Below are 15,603 nucleotides of genomic sequence, written 5' to 3' on the forward strand. Positions count from 1 at the left end.
GATGTCAAAACTCCAAAGTCCTTATTGTTTCTTTCACTTGTCATTTTGCATTAACAAGTTAAATGAACTGGAATTTTATTTCTTCTACTGTTTGCAAAATGTAATATACTTTATTCGTTTTAAACAAATATACATATTTAAACAGTAGATCCTGGGCTTCCCTGGTGGCGCGGTGGTTGAGAGTCCGCTTGTCGATGCGGGGGACACGGGTTCGTGCCCCGGTCCGGGAAGATCCCACATGCCGTGGAGCGGCTGGGCCCGTGAGCCATGGCCGCTGGGCCTGCGCGTCCGGAACCTGTGCTCCGCCACGGGAGAGGCCACAACAGTGAGAGGCCTGCATACCGCAAAAAAACACAAAAAAAACAAAAACAAAAACCTGGATCCTATTTTAATTTAATTAAGTGTAAGGTTTTTTATGATATAATTGTACATAGAGAAAATATAAAAATGTACAAGTCTAAGAATTATACTCTAAAATCATGCTGGATAAAACTTACATTCCTTCCTTTATCACCTAATTAATGGATATTTTTCCCCATACTTATTTAAGAGATATTTTACTTTTAATGTGTTTAATTTCATATATATATATAAACTTAGTAAATTATTATAGAACAAACACTCTTAATCACCACTCTGGTCAAGTAAAGAACTTTTTCAGACTCCCCAGAAACTTCATCCTAATCATGCCTCTTTTTCATCTTGCAAAAGTAATCACCATCCTGATTTTTAACTTCCTTGCATGCCTTTATGATTTTACCATACACATGTGACAATATCATGTAATCTTGCCCATTAAAGTCATATCTTTAAAGCATCAATTTATTTTTTACTGAATAAAAGATTCTTTAAATTCTATAGGACTTTAACATTTTCAACAGTTTCACACACCTGGTTTCATATAATCCCATAATAACGCTTTTCCCCCCGACCTCTATCTTGCCCCTCCTACTTCCCTCTCCCCACTGGGAACCACTAGTTTGTTCCCTATATTGTGAGTCTGTAAAGCATCAGTTTATATCTCTACTTGTAATTCATATGCTGAAGAATCATCGATGCTATCTCACCTGTAGATTTTCCTCAAGTGTGCATGTGTGTGTGTGTGTGTGTGTGTGTGTGTGTGTGTGTGTGTGTTGATTGCCTCATCACGATGCAGTTCAACACGATTCTCCACCATCTGTATACTCTACAATTTGTCACTGGGTACAGAGGCTGAGTTGACTGGGATTTGTGATGCATTTGGTGAAAGCAGAGGTGGAACTGAGTTCTCCCATTAGGACGTACATGCTAGCAACCGTTGATGTTCAGTACTTAGACCCATTAATTCACTGGGGGCTGTACAATGAGGATATTCTATCATTTGTTGTCATTGATTAGCTGGAATACTTATATAAGAAGATGTCTATTCTCACCATGTTTGTTTAGCCAATATACAGTTAATTTGGGCCTAAGGATGTTTCTAGGTTTTTGCAATGGAGAGAACTAGAAAATCTATATATTTTAAAAGATAATGTACCATGGGAATTCACATTGATTTTCCCAATTCAAATTTAAAACTACATAATTTTTGGAATTCCCTAGCGGTCCAGTGGTTAGGACAATGCACGTCCACTGAGAGAGCACGGATTTGATCCCTGGTCGGGGAACTAAGATCCCACATGCTGTGTGGAACAGTCGATAAAGACTACATAATTTTTAACAAAACCATATACATATATATGTATTACATGTTGTCTCCTCTCTTCCTCAATGACCCTGATTCTCACTAATACAGGGAATGGAAAATTTAGAATATCTCAGAATCACTCATTTGCTGTAACCCACATTACCCACATTAATTTCAGAAAAATAATACTCTTTTCCAATTTATTGACATAAAATACTGTGTAAATTTAAGGTGTGGAACATAATGATTTGATTTGAAAAAAGAGTAATAATACTTATACCACCGCAATCCATTATGATTACTGAAAACAGGCGAATTTTGTGTATATTTGAACCCCAGTCTCACCTCGCACTTTTTTTTTTTTTTTTTTTTTTTTTTTTTTTGCGATATGTGGGCCTCTCACTGTCGTGGCCTTTCCCGTTGCCGGACGCGCAAGCTCAGCGGCCATGGCTCACGGACCCAGCCGCTCCGCGGCATGTGGGATCCTCCCGGACCGGGGCACGAACCCGTATCCCCTGCATCGGCAGGCGGACTCTCAACCACTGCGCCACCAGGGAGGCCCTCACCTCGCACTTTAATGGTGGTACTAGATCTGCATTGTCAGAGAATGTAACCAATTCTGTACTCTCTCCCTTTACCCTCTCTTTATCTTATTTTAGTAATAACTATATATTTAAGGTCCACTTTCTGTTAATGTCATTCTATTCTTTTGGTTGCACGAAGTTCATTCTCCGGGAGATTCATAGAAACTCTTTACCTAAGTTCTTTCATGTCAAAAACAGTCTTCCTATGCCCTTTATACTTAAAAACAGTTTTTCCTAGACATAAAATTCTTGGCTCACATTTTATTTTCTCAAATTTCAATTTCTCTGGCATGAAGTGATACTGTCTAAAAGTCTGGTAAGATTCCAGTTTTCTTTTTGTCTTTTAAGGCATGTGCCTCATTTGCCTATAGAAAGGGATTATATTTTTATATATTTTTAAGCTAAGTAATGGTACTGCAGTATGCTTCGATGGTCATCATTCTAGCTTAATATTTCCAAATACATGGTGGAGTCCTAGAAGACACAGTTTTTTTTATTTCCTGTATGCTTGAAATTTTTCTTGAATTATAATTTAAAATTTGTTCTTTTCCCTTTCTTAAAAAATTTTATTTATTATTTTATTTTATTTTATTTTATTTTTTGCGGTACACGGGCCTCTCACTGTTGTGGCCCCTCCCATTGTGGAGCACAGGCTCCGGATGCGCAGGCTCAGCGGCCATGGCTCATGCTCCGCGGCATGTGGGATCTTCCCGGACCGGGGCACGAACCCGTGTCCCTGCATCGGCAGGTGGACTCTCAATCACTGCGCCACCAGGGAAGCCCCTCTTTTTTTTTATTTTTTAAAGACTCCTGTTATCTATATGATGGCTCTTCTTTTTCTGTTTCCAGTAATAGACATTTTTCTCATTGTTTTTATCACTTTGAATTTTTAAAATTTCCTCTTTATTCTGTTTATCTTAAAGCATTATGTATTATGTCTATTCACTTGTACAGTCCTTAATTTAACCTCAATTTCTAGTTTTTTTCTCTTATTTATAATTCTTTCTCAGTTCTCTCATCTTATTTCTGAGTTTTTGAAATTCTTTTAGGGGCTTCCCTGGTGGCTCAGTGGTTGAGAGTCCACCTGCCGATGCAGGGGACACGGGTTCGTGCCCCGGTCCGGGAAGACCGCACATGCCGCAGAGCGGCTGGGCCCGTGAGCCATGGCCGCTGAGCCTGCGCGTCTGGAGCCTGTGCTCCGCAAAGGGAGAGGCCACAACAGTAAGAGGCCCACGTACTGCCAAAAAAAAAAAAAATTCTTTTAGTATCTTTTTCTAAAGTAGTTTAGTTTGTTTTGTAATATTATTTAATAGTTTTGATTTATTGAAGTGAAAAGCAGTCCTCAAATGTTCTGAGGAACCAGGCAGACCCAATATGAGATTAAACAACGTGGACTGGGGCAAAATGCCAGTTATTTACTTAAGAAATACATAATTTTTACTGTGGTATAGGTACTATGCTAAGCACTTTCAAATATAAAATCAGTTACTCTTTCTAACAGTCCCATATTGTAGCTTCAGTTATTATCCCTGTTTTATGGATAAGGAAACTGAGATGGAGAGAGATTAGCAACTTGCTGTAAATCAGACCTAGTGGAGACATCAGGGGTTTTTGTACATGTGCAGTGTGTTTGCAGACAGAGACCATGCTCTTAATCGTTAAGTTTGAGTACACAAGGGCAAGAGTAGCAGAAAAGGTCATTCCATACTGAGCAGACAAAATATGTAACTGAGGTTGCTTAAATTTCTCTTATCTTAAGATTCTTTCTAACAGTTTAGAGTAGAACTAAAAAAATCTGATGACCACAATTTTAGTCCTGCAGTAAGTAATACAGAGCTCAAGAAATCAGGCAATGTCTGAAGTCAGAAAGTAAAATTTTTCTACCAGAAAATCTAGAAGTACCCTCTCTACTGAGAAATACAAAACAGTTGCCTTTATCGTCAGACAGATAGTAAACTAATTTGCAAGCAATGCTCATTTACTTACCTTTAGGTATTTTTGAAAAATCAACAGATCAACATTGAGCAATTAACAACATTCTTCAACTGTCTCAGCTTAAATAAATAGGGATTTGACAACTACTTTCTAAAGCAGAATTTCCTTTGTATATCAAACTGAATATGCTAAATAAAACTTAAAACTCTTTTTAAATTGATATTTAAATTGATTCCGTGTTATGAGGTATTTGCAATTTTGAGATTACATAATATCTCAAAGGGATCATAAATTAAGATTTAAGTGATTGACACTTTTTATGTAAGCATAATTTATCCACTCAGTGTCAAATAGCATTCAGTAAGTCAACAGTAACCTACATCTCACAGCAGATTTGAGATATTGTTTTTATTTAAAATATGGAAAGGTGAGATTTAAGATACTCATTGACAATGTGGTTTGTCAAACCAGATGTGCAAACCAGGTTTTAACAACTACACACACTTGCAAAAGTGTTGACTGATTCCATGGACTGAATTATGTCCTCCAAAATGCATATAATGAAGTCCTAACCCCCAGTGTGATGATATTTGGAGATGAGGCCTTAGGGAGATAATTAGGTTTAGGTGAGGACATGAAGTTGGACCCTCATGATGGAATTAGTGCCTTTATAAGAAGAAATACCTGAGGACTCAATCTTACTCTTTGCCATGTGAGGACACAGTGAAAAGGTGGCCATCTGGAGGCCAGGTAGAGAGTTCTCACCAAACCTGACCATGCTGACACCTTGATCTTGGACTTCAGCCTTGAGAACACTTAGAAAATAAATTTCTGTTGTTTAAGTCACCCAGTCTGCAGTATTTTGTTATGGTAGCTTAAGCTGATTAAACCAACTGCTTTCTAAGAAAAATAAAAGTTGCAGTCTGGTTAAAAGTTTCAGTCTTTATAATTACAGCTTTCCTCTTTTTGCAGGTCTTTTGGAGTAGATTCCATCTTCCATTGTATTACCTTCTTTTTGTGATGTCCCTGAAATGCAACCTTAGCTATGTCTCTGAATTATATGAGTACCAAATAATGTGAAACGTTTACTACATATGATGTGGTTGTGAATACCATAAGGGAAAATCTTAAAGTAACATACTTACATGTTCTTCCAATTACTTTAAATTTGTGTGTTATCTTTTTAAAAAAAATTTGTTTTATTTATTTATTTTTGGCTGCATTGGGTCTGTGTTGCTGCGCATGGGCTTTCTCTAGTTGCGGTGCACAGGCTTCTCGTTGTGGCTTCTCTTGTTGCAGAGCACGGGCTCTAGGCACAGGCTTTAGTAGTTGTGGCATGCAGGCTCAGCAGCTGTGGCTCGTAGGCTCTAGAGCTCAGGCTCAGTAGTTGTGGCACACGGGCTTAGTTGCTCTGCAGCCTGTGGGATTTTCCCAGACCAGGGCTCGAACCCATGTACCCTGCATTGGCAGGTGGATTCTTAACCACTGCACCACCAGGGAAGCCCTGTGTGTTATCTTTTTTGTAAACCTTTTGCACTGTTCCTTCACGAGAATTTTAACAATGTTTATCTTTTGTTTTAAAAATTGTATTTCAGTAACTTTAAAATAAAACTACATCACACTATAAAATTACTTTAAAAGGAAATAGTCCACTCTTTGATATGTTCTGAGTTTTTAAAAAAGAAGTTTACCATTAATTTCCTCAAGATTACTTTGGGTTAAATCTTGTCCAACAGAGGCCAAGCAGTTAAATGCACTCATGCACATGCACACACACACACACACACATGCACACAGAAGTATGGCTATATTTTTCTTTAGTATATATATATACATATATATAAGCTATTCTTTTGCGGTACGTGGGCCTCTCACTGTTATGGCCTCTCCTGTTGCGGAGCACAGGCTCCGGATGCGCAGGCTCAGTGGCCATGGCTCATGGGCCCAGCCGCTCCGCGGCACGTGGGATCTTCCTGGACCAGGACACAAACCCGTGTCCCCTGCATCGGCAGGCGGACTCTCAACCACTGCGCAACCAGGGAAGCCCTCTTTAGTATATTTAAAAAGAACTTGATTTTATTTCACCAATATATTTATTTCAAGATAATGGAAGAGAAATATACATATTTTAAAATGTTTCTAAAGACTTCCTATTCTATTCCATCAGTTTGTATGTCTGTTTTTATGCAAGTATCATACTGTTTTAATTACTATTGCTTTGTAAAACATTTTGAAATCAAGAAGTGTGATGCTTCCAGCCTTGTGCTCAATATTGCTTAGGTTACTTGGGGTCTAATGTGGTTCCATATGAATTTTACAATTTTTAAAATTTATGTAAAATAAAGAGCCATTGGAATTTTCACAGGGATTACACTTAATTTGTAGATTGTTTTGATTAGTGTAGACAGTTTAAAAATATTAACCCTTCCAATTCCTTAACACAGGATGGTTTTCCATTAAATTTGTCTCTTCTTTTTTTTCACTCAACAATATTTTGTAGTTTTCAGTGTACCAATCTTTCACCTCCTTGGTTAAGTTTAACCCTAAGTATTTTATTATTTTTGATGTCATTATAAATGAAATTGTTTTCTTAGTTTCCTTTTTGAATAGTTTGTTGTTAATGTATAGAAATAAAACTGATTTTTTGTTTGTTGATCTTTTATTCTGCAACTTTACTGAATTTATTAGCTCTATTTTTTTGACAGAAACTCTAGGGTTGTCTACATATATGATTATGTTATCTGCAAACAGGTAATTTTACTTCTTCCTTTCCAATTTGGATGCTTTTTATTTTTTTTAATTTCTTTTTCTTGCCTAATTTATCTGGCTAGGACTTCCAGTGTTATGTTGAATACAAGTGTCAAGAGTAGGCATCCTTTCTCTGTTCTTAATCTTAGAGGAAATGCTTTCAGTTTTTCACTGTTAAGTGTGATTTTACTTGTGGGTTTATAATATATGGCCTTTATTATTTTGAGACACATTCCTTCTTTAACTAGTTTAAGAGTTTTTATAATGAAAGGTTGCTGAATTTTGTAAAATGCATTTTTCTGCGTGTATTCAGAAAATCATGTGATTTTTATCTTTATTCTTTTAATGTCATTAACACATTAATTAATGTCATGCTGAACCATTGGGATAAATCCCAATTGGTCATGGTACAGTCCTTCAAGTGTGCTGTTGAATTTGGTTTGCCAATATTTTGTTGGGGATATCTGCCTCTGTGATCATCAGAGATACTGATTTGTTAGGGTTTTTTTGTTTGTTTATTTTTTCTTATAGTATCTTTGGCTTTGCTATCTAGTTACTGCTGACCTCATAAAATGAGTTTGGAAGTGTCCCTTCTTTTTCAGTTTTTTTTAAAGGGTGAGGAAGAATTAACTTTAATTCTTCTTTAGAAGTTTAGTAGAATTTACCATTAAACTCCTGGGCTTTCCTTTGTTGGGAAGTTTGTGATTATTGTCTAAGATCTGTTTAGATTTTCAGTTTCTTCGTGATTTGGTCTTAGTAGGTTGTATGGTCCTAGAAATGTATCCATTTCTTCTAGGTTATTCAGTTTATTGGGGTAAAATTGTCCATAGTTGTCTCTTTAGATACTATATGTGGCATCATTTGTAATGTCTCTTCTCTCATTTCTGATTTTATTTGAGTCTTCCATTTTTTGTTAGTCTATTTGAGTCTTCCCTGTTTTGTTAGTCTAGGATTTGAAAATTTGTTTATATTTTCAAAAAAAAGCAACTCATAGGTTCATTGATTTTCAGTCTATTGTTTTTCTATTTTATTATTTCTGCTCTCATTTTTATTTCCTTTCTCCTGCAAACTCTAGCCTTAGTTTGTTCTTTTTCTAGTTGCTAAAAGTATTAGGAGATTTTGAGAAAGTACTTGAGATCTTTAATGTAAATGTGTATTGCTATAATCTTCCCTCTTAGTACTGCTTCTTCAGCATTCCATAGGTTTTGGTATGTTGTGTTTTCCTTTTCATTGATCCCAAGGTACTTTCTGATATTGCTGTGATGTATTGTTTGTTCAAGTATGTTTTTTAACTTCCATATACTTGTGAATTTTTCAGTTTTTCTTCTGTTACTTATTTCTAGTTTCATTTCGTTGTGGTCAGAAAATACACATGGTATGGTTTCAATATTCTTAAATTAGTTAGGACTTGTTTTGTAACCTAACATGTGTTGTGAGAATATTCCATGTGCAATGGAGAAGAATGCTGTCTTCTGCTGCTGGTGATAAGAATGTTTTGTATATGTCTGTTAGGTCTCTCTGGTCAGTAGTGTTGTTCGAGTCCACTGTTTCCTTATTGATTTTCTCTCTGGATAATCTATCCTTTATGGAAAGTGGGGTATTGAAGCCTCTTACTATTATTGTATTTCTGTTTTTCCCTTCAGTTCAGCCAGTGTTTCCTTTACTTATTTAGGTGCTCTGATGATGGGTGCATATATATTTATAACTGTTTTATCTTCCTGATGAATTGACCTTTTCATCATTATATAATGATCTTTTTTGCCTTCTGTGGCAGTTTTGGACTTAAAGTCTATTTCTGTCTGATAAAAACATGGCACCTCTGCTCTCTTTTGGTTACCATTTGCATGAGATATCTTTTTCCATTCCTTCGTCCTATCTGGGTTTTTAAATCTAAAGGGAGTCTCTTATGGATAGCATATAGTTTGGCTTTTTTTATATATATATTCATTCAACCTGTCTTTTGACTGGGGTGTCTAATTCACTTCATTTTAAAGTAAATATTAATATGTAAGAGCTTACTACTGACATTCTGTTCATTGTTCTTCATCTGTCTTGTAGTTCTTTTATTCTTTTCCATTCTTTCTCCCTTTTCCTTGTGTTTCATTAATATTTTTATTGATATACCTCAATTCCTTTCTCTTTTTTCTATGTGTAAATTTCTGTAGGTATTTTCTTTGTGGATACTATAAGGCTTACATAAAACATCTTGTAATTATAATAGTCTATTATATGCTGGTAACAAACTAATTTCAGTCACATACGAAAACTACGCTCTTATTTCTCTCTTCCCATCAATTTGTTGTTGATGTCACAATTTAAATCTTTATATATGATATACTATTAACACATTTTCTACTTATAGTTATAATTGATACTTTTGTCTTAAATCACTAAAAAGTGACTTACACCAGCATAGTACACTATAACAGTGTTTTGTTTATATATTTACATTTACCAGTGAGTTTTATGTTTTCTTTCATTTTTTATAAAAGCGTAGTTGATTTACAATATAATATTAGTTTCAGGTTTGCAATATAGGGATTCAGTATTTTTATAGATTGTAAAATATAGGGATTCAATATTTTTATAGATTGTATTCCATTTAAGTTATTATAAAATATTGGCTATATCCCTATGCTGTACAATATATCCTTGTATTTTATTCATTTTATACCTAGTAGTTTGTACCTCTTATTCCCCTACCCGTATATTGCCCCTCTCCTCTTGCCTCTTCCCACTGGTAATCACTAATTTGTTCTCTATATTTGTGAGTCTGTTTCAGTTTTGTTATATTCACTAGTTTTATTTTAGATTCTACATATAAGTGATAACATACAGTATTTGTCTTTCTCTTTCTGACTTATTGCTCTAAATATAATACCCTCCAAGTCCATTCATGTTGTTGCAAATGACAAAACGTCATTCTTATTATGGCTGAGTAATATTCTGTTTCATATATTTATATATAACATATCTTCCTTATCCATTCATTTGTTGATGGACACTTAGGTTGCTTCCATATCTTGGCTGTTGTAAATAATGCTTCTATGAAAATTGGGGTGCATTATATCTTTTTGAATAGGTGTTTTTGTTTTCTTTGGATATATACCCAAGAGTGGAATTGCTGGATTATATGGTAGTTATAATTTTAGTTTTTTGAGGAGCTTCCATGCTGTTTTCCATAATGGCTGCCCCGCTTTACATTTTCCACACCTTTGTCATTGCCAACATTTTTTATTTGTAAACATTTTGATGATAGCTATTCTGACAGGTGTGAGGTGATATCTCATTGTGGTTTTGATCTGCATTTCCCTGATGATTTGTGATGTTGAGCATCTTTTCATGTGCCTGTTGGCCATCTGTATATTTTCTTTGGAAAAATGTCCATTTAGGACTTCTCATTTTTTAATCAGGTTGTTTGTTTTCTGATGTTGAGTTGTATGAGCTGTTTATATATTTTGGATATTAACCCATTATCGGTCACATCATTTGCAAATAGTTTCCCCATTCAGTTGGTGGTCTTTTTGTTTTGTCCTTTGATGTGTTTGGTTTCCTTTGCTGTATGAAAGCTTATAAGTTTAAGTAGATCCCATTTGATTATTCTTGTTTTTGTTTTCTTTGCCTGAAGGTGCTTATCCAAAAAAATATCACCAGCTTATGTCAGAGTGTTCTTCCTAAGTTCTCTTCTAGGAGTTTTATGGTTTCAGATATTATATGTAGGTCTTTAATCCATTTTGAGTTTATTTTTGTATATGGTGTAAGAAAATGTTGTAATTTCATTCTTTTACATGTAGCTGTCCTGTTTTCCCAGCACCATTTATTGAATAGACTGTTTTTCCCCATTTTATATTTTTGCATCCTTTGTTGTAGATTAATTAACCATATGTACATGTTTATTTCTCATGTGTCTATTTTGTTTCATTGCTCTGTCTTTTTTTTTAATTCTTTTTTTTTTTTTTTGACCATGCACGTGGCTTATGGCATCTTAGTTCCCCAACCAAGGATCAAACCCAGGCCCATGGCAGTGAAAGTGTCAAGTCTTAACCACTGGACCACCTGGGAATTCCCTCTAAGTGTCTGTTATTGTGCCATTACCATACTGTTCTGATTACTAGAGCTTTGTAGCATAGTCTGAAGTCAGGGATTGTGATTCCTCCAGCTTTGTTGTTTTTTCTCAAGATTGCTTTGACTATTTAGGGTCTTTTCTAGGTCTATATAAATTTTAGAATTATTTTTTCCAGTTGTGTGGAAAATGTTACAGGTATTGTGATAGGGATTGCATTAAATCTGTAGATTACAATGGGTAATATAGACATTTTCACAATATTAAATCTTCCAATACATGAACACAGGATATCTTTTCATTTCTTTGTATTATCTTCTATATCCTTCATCAGTGTTTTATAGTTTTCAGAGTATAGCTCTTTCATCTCCTTGGTTAAGGTTATTACTAAATTTTTTTCTTTCTTTTTGATACAATTGTAAATGGGATTATTTTCTTGATTTCTCTTTTTGAGAGTTCATTATTACTGTGTAGAAAAGCAACCTGAAATTTTTTTTGCTGGAAATTTTTTTGATACTGATTCAAGTACACTCCTAATGACTGGTCTGTTCAGATTATCTATTTCTTCTTGATTCAATCCTAGAATAGAACATATTTCTAGGAATTTATACATTTCTTCTAGATTATCCAATTTGTTGGCATATAGTGTATAACTGTTTGTAGTGTTCTCTTATGATATTTTCTATATCTGTAATATTGGTTGTTCTTTCTCCTCTTTCATTCCTTATTTTGTTTATTTGGGTCCTCTCTCTTTGTTTCTTACTCAGGCTGGCTGAGCTTATCATTTTTATTTTCCTATAAAAATAGCTCTTGGTTTCATTGACCTTTTCTATTTTTTGTCTCTATTTTATTTTCTCTCTGATGTTTATTATTTCCTTCCTTCTGCTCACTCTGGGCTTCATTTGTGCATTTTTTTTCTAATTCCTTTAGGTGGTAGGTTAGGTCATCTGAGATTTTCCTTGTTCCTTGAGGTAGGCCTGTATTGCTCTAAATTTACCTCTAAGAAGTGCTTTTGCTGTGTCCCATAGATTTCAGAATGTGTGTATTTATTTTCATTTGTCTCAAAGTATTTTTTGATTAATTCCTTTATTTCTTCATTGACTTTTTTTTTTTTTTTTTTGTAGCATGTCATTTGATCTCTGCGTGTTTGTGCTTTTCCCATTTCCAATTCTGTAACTGATTTCTAGTTTCAGACCATTATGGTCATGAAAGAAAGCTTGATATAATTTTTATCCTGTTAAATTTGTTGAGACTTGTTTTGTGGTCTAGGATGTGATCTATCCTGGAGAACATTCCATGTGCACTTGAAAAGAATGTGTATTCTGCTATTTTTGGAAGGGATGTCCTGAGATATCTATTAAGTCCAACTTTTCTAATGTGTCAGTCAAGGCCACTGTTTCCTTTTTGATTTTCTGCCTTGATGATCTGTCCATTGATGCAAGTGGGGTATTAAAATATCCTATTATTATTGTATTATTGTCAGTTTCTCCCATTATGTCTCTTAATACATGCTCTATATATTTAAGTGCTTCCATATGAGATGCATATATTTTACAGGACATTATATCCTCTCCTTGTATTGATCCCTTTATCATTATATAATGCTCTTCTTTGTCTTTTGTTATAGACTTTGTTTCAAAGTCTACTTTGTCTGATACGAGTACTGCTACCCCAGCTTTCTTGTGGTTTCCCTTTGAATGAAATACCTTCTTCCCTCCCCTCACTTTGTATCTTTGGCCCCAAAGTGAATCTCTTGTAGTAGCATATAGATGTGTCTTGTTTAATGCAATCATCCACCCTATGTCATTTGATTGGAGCATTTAGTCCATGACATTAATGTAATTATTGGTAGTTGTGTACTTACTGCCATTTTGCTATTGTTTTCTGGTGGTTTTTGTAGTTCCCCCCTGCTCTTCTCTTCTTTTATTTTCTTCCCTTGTGGTTTCATGATTTTCTTTAGTCATGAGACAGAAAGCAGCTCCTTGGACAGCACCTAAAAAGGTCAGGGACATTGGATGGATGTCCCACTCTCTCTTCCCCTACCCTCCCTCCCCATGAGAGACGTTGCCAGCAAAGAAAATCTCTCTCAGCATTAAGTTGTGCTGACTTGGGGTAGGGGCTGAGGTGGGTAAAGTGAAATTGAGCTTCTTAGCCATTTCAATATGACTATTCTCAGTTTTGTGCTTATCTGGGGTATTGCAACTTCTTACTGGATTCTGGAGTTTTCCTAAAGGTATTTTTGTCTGTATATTACTGGTAAGATGGTACTTTGTTGGGGAAACAAGTCCGGGCCTTCCCATTCTGCCATCCTGCTGGCATTGCTCTCTTCTACTTACATTTCTGTAATATAAATTCTCAGTGGGATCTTCTTAATTTTGTTAACAATATAAAAATATGAAGAAAATATCTAAAACTAGGTTAGAACTATTGATAAAAAAAAAAATTGAGCCAGCAATTTTCTAATCAAATGCAACATTTTTCTACACAGAAAGTGTCTGTCATACAGAGTGAAGTAAGTCAGAAAGAGAAAAACAGGGCTTCCCTGGTGGCGCAGTGGTTGAGAGTCCGCCTGCCGATGCAGGGGACGCGGGTTCGTGCCCCGGTCTGGGAAGATCCCACATGCCGCGGAGCGGCTGGGCCCGTGAGCCATGGCCGCCGAGCCTGCGCGTCCGGAGCCTGTGCTCCGCAACGGGAGAGGCCACAACAGTGAGAGGCCCGCGTACCGCCAAAAAAAAAAAAAAAAAAAAAGAAAGAGAAAAACAAATATCATGTATTAATGCATCTATGTGGAATTTAGAAAAATGGTCCAGATGAAGCTATCTGCAGGGCAGGAATAGAGACACAGACATAGAGAATGGACAGGTGGACACAGTGGGGGAAGGGGTGGGTGGGATGAATTGGGAGATTAGGATTGACATATCTTACACCATGTGTAAAATGTATAGCTAGTGGTAACCTGCTGTATAGCACAGGGAGCACAGCTTGGTGCTCTGTGATGAGCTAGGTGGGTGGGATGGGGGGGGATGTCCAAGAGGGAGGGGTTATATGTATACGTATAGCTGATTCACTTTGTTGTACAGCAGAAACTAACACAACATTGTAAAGCAACTATACTCCAATTTAAAAAAAAGAAAAAGAAAGAAAGAAAAAGTTATCACTGACAATTCTTTTCACAGTATAACCAAACCAAATCTTTGTTTGGGGGGGTTATTTTTAATGACAATGTAAGCTCAATCTTAATTAGAAGTAATTTATAGTGAATGGTAATTTTAATGATTTCAGAAAGTGTTTAGTGCTTTGTATATTATGAAATATTAATGGTTTTGAGAAAGCAGTTGTCATTAGGAAATGACTAAATAATTTTAAATTACAAGCTTGTGTTATCATGTTTCCGTAAAACTTAACTATATTAGATTCTAAAATGTAGCTACTGAAGGTCTTGATTTGACTAAATTTGCAACTTATTAAACTTTCAAACACATGTATGAGTTCACAATGACATGCACACCCAACAACACAAGTAATGATTTATATGGTATGTTGAACAAAACTTAATGTCATATCATATATTTTATTTACCTCAACTATATTCTTAAAATAATTTCACTCTTTTCTAAATGAACTTTAATATCAGTCATTTCTGCTGAATACCAATAGTACATTCATTGTGAAAAACTAGATGTAGTCTGATCAATCCACTTTGCTGTACAGCAGAAACTAACACATTGTAAAGCAACTATACTCCAATTTAAAAAAAAGAAAAAGAAAGAAAGAAAAAGTTATCACTGACAATTCTTTTCACAGTATAACCAAACCAAATCTTTGTTTGGGGGGGTTATTTTTAATGACAATGTAAGCTCAATCTTAATTAGAAGTAATTTATAGTGAATGGTAATTTTAATGATTTCAGAAAGTGTTTAGTGCTTTGTATATTATGAAATATTAATGGTTTTGAGAAAGCAGTTGTCATTAGGAAATGACTAAATAATTTTAAATTACAAGCTTGTGTTATCATGTTTCCGTAAAACTTAACTATATTAGATTCTAAAATGTAGCTACTGAAGGTCTTGATTTGACTAAATTTGCAACTTATTAAACTTTCAAACACATGTATGAGTTCACAATGACATGCACACCCAACAACACAAGTAATGATTTATATGGTATGTTGAACAAAACTTAATGTCATATCATATATTTTATTTACCTCAACTATATTCTTAAAATAATTTCACTCTTTTCTAAATGAACTTTAATATCAGTCATTTCTGATTTATCATTCAACTATTCAATTATTCATTTTTCAACTTATTTACCATGAAAGTTATCATGAAAAATATTAATCAAAGTACTACCAAATTATAAAATTATATGCTAGTAGATTTTCTTTTTTATCACGGTATGAAAATGGATGTCATTGCTTAAAGCTACATAATATGAACCAAAGAAGAAAACTGAGTAGTAAATAGTAAAAGCCTAAGCAGCAGACTGAATGATGAAATCAGGTTGAGTCAGGGAAGCAGGGCCAGTTTGAGTGTTATGGTTTAAGGGATTTACTCTAATGAGTAATTGTGGGATGAGATAGAGGAGTGAAAGTTTGGTAGGGA

The sequence above is a fragment of the Lipotes vexillifer genome, unplaced genomic scaffold (assembly GCF_000442215.2).
Source record: "Lipotes vexillifer unplaced genomic scaffold, Lipotes_vexillifer_v1.1 scaffold668, whole genome shotgun sequence".
Lineage (NCBI taxonomy): Eukaryota > Metazoa > Chordata > Mammalia > Artiodactyla > Lipotidae > Lipotes > Lipotes vexillifer.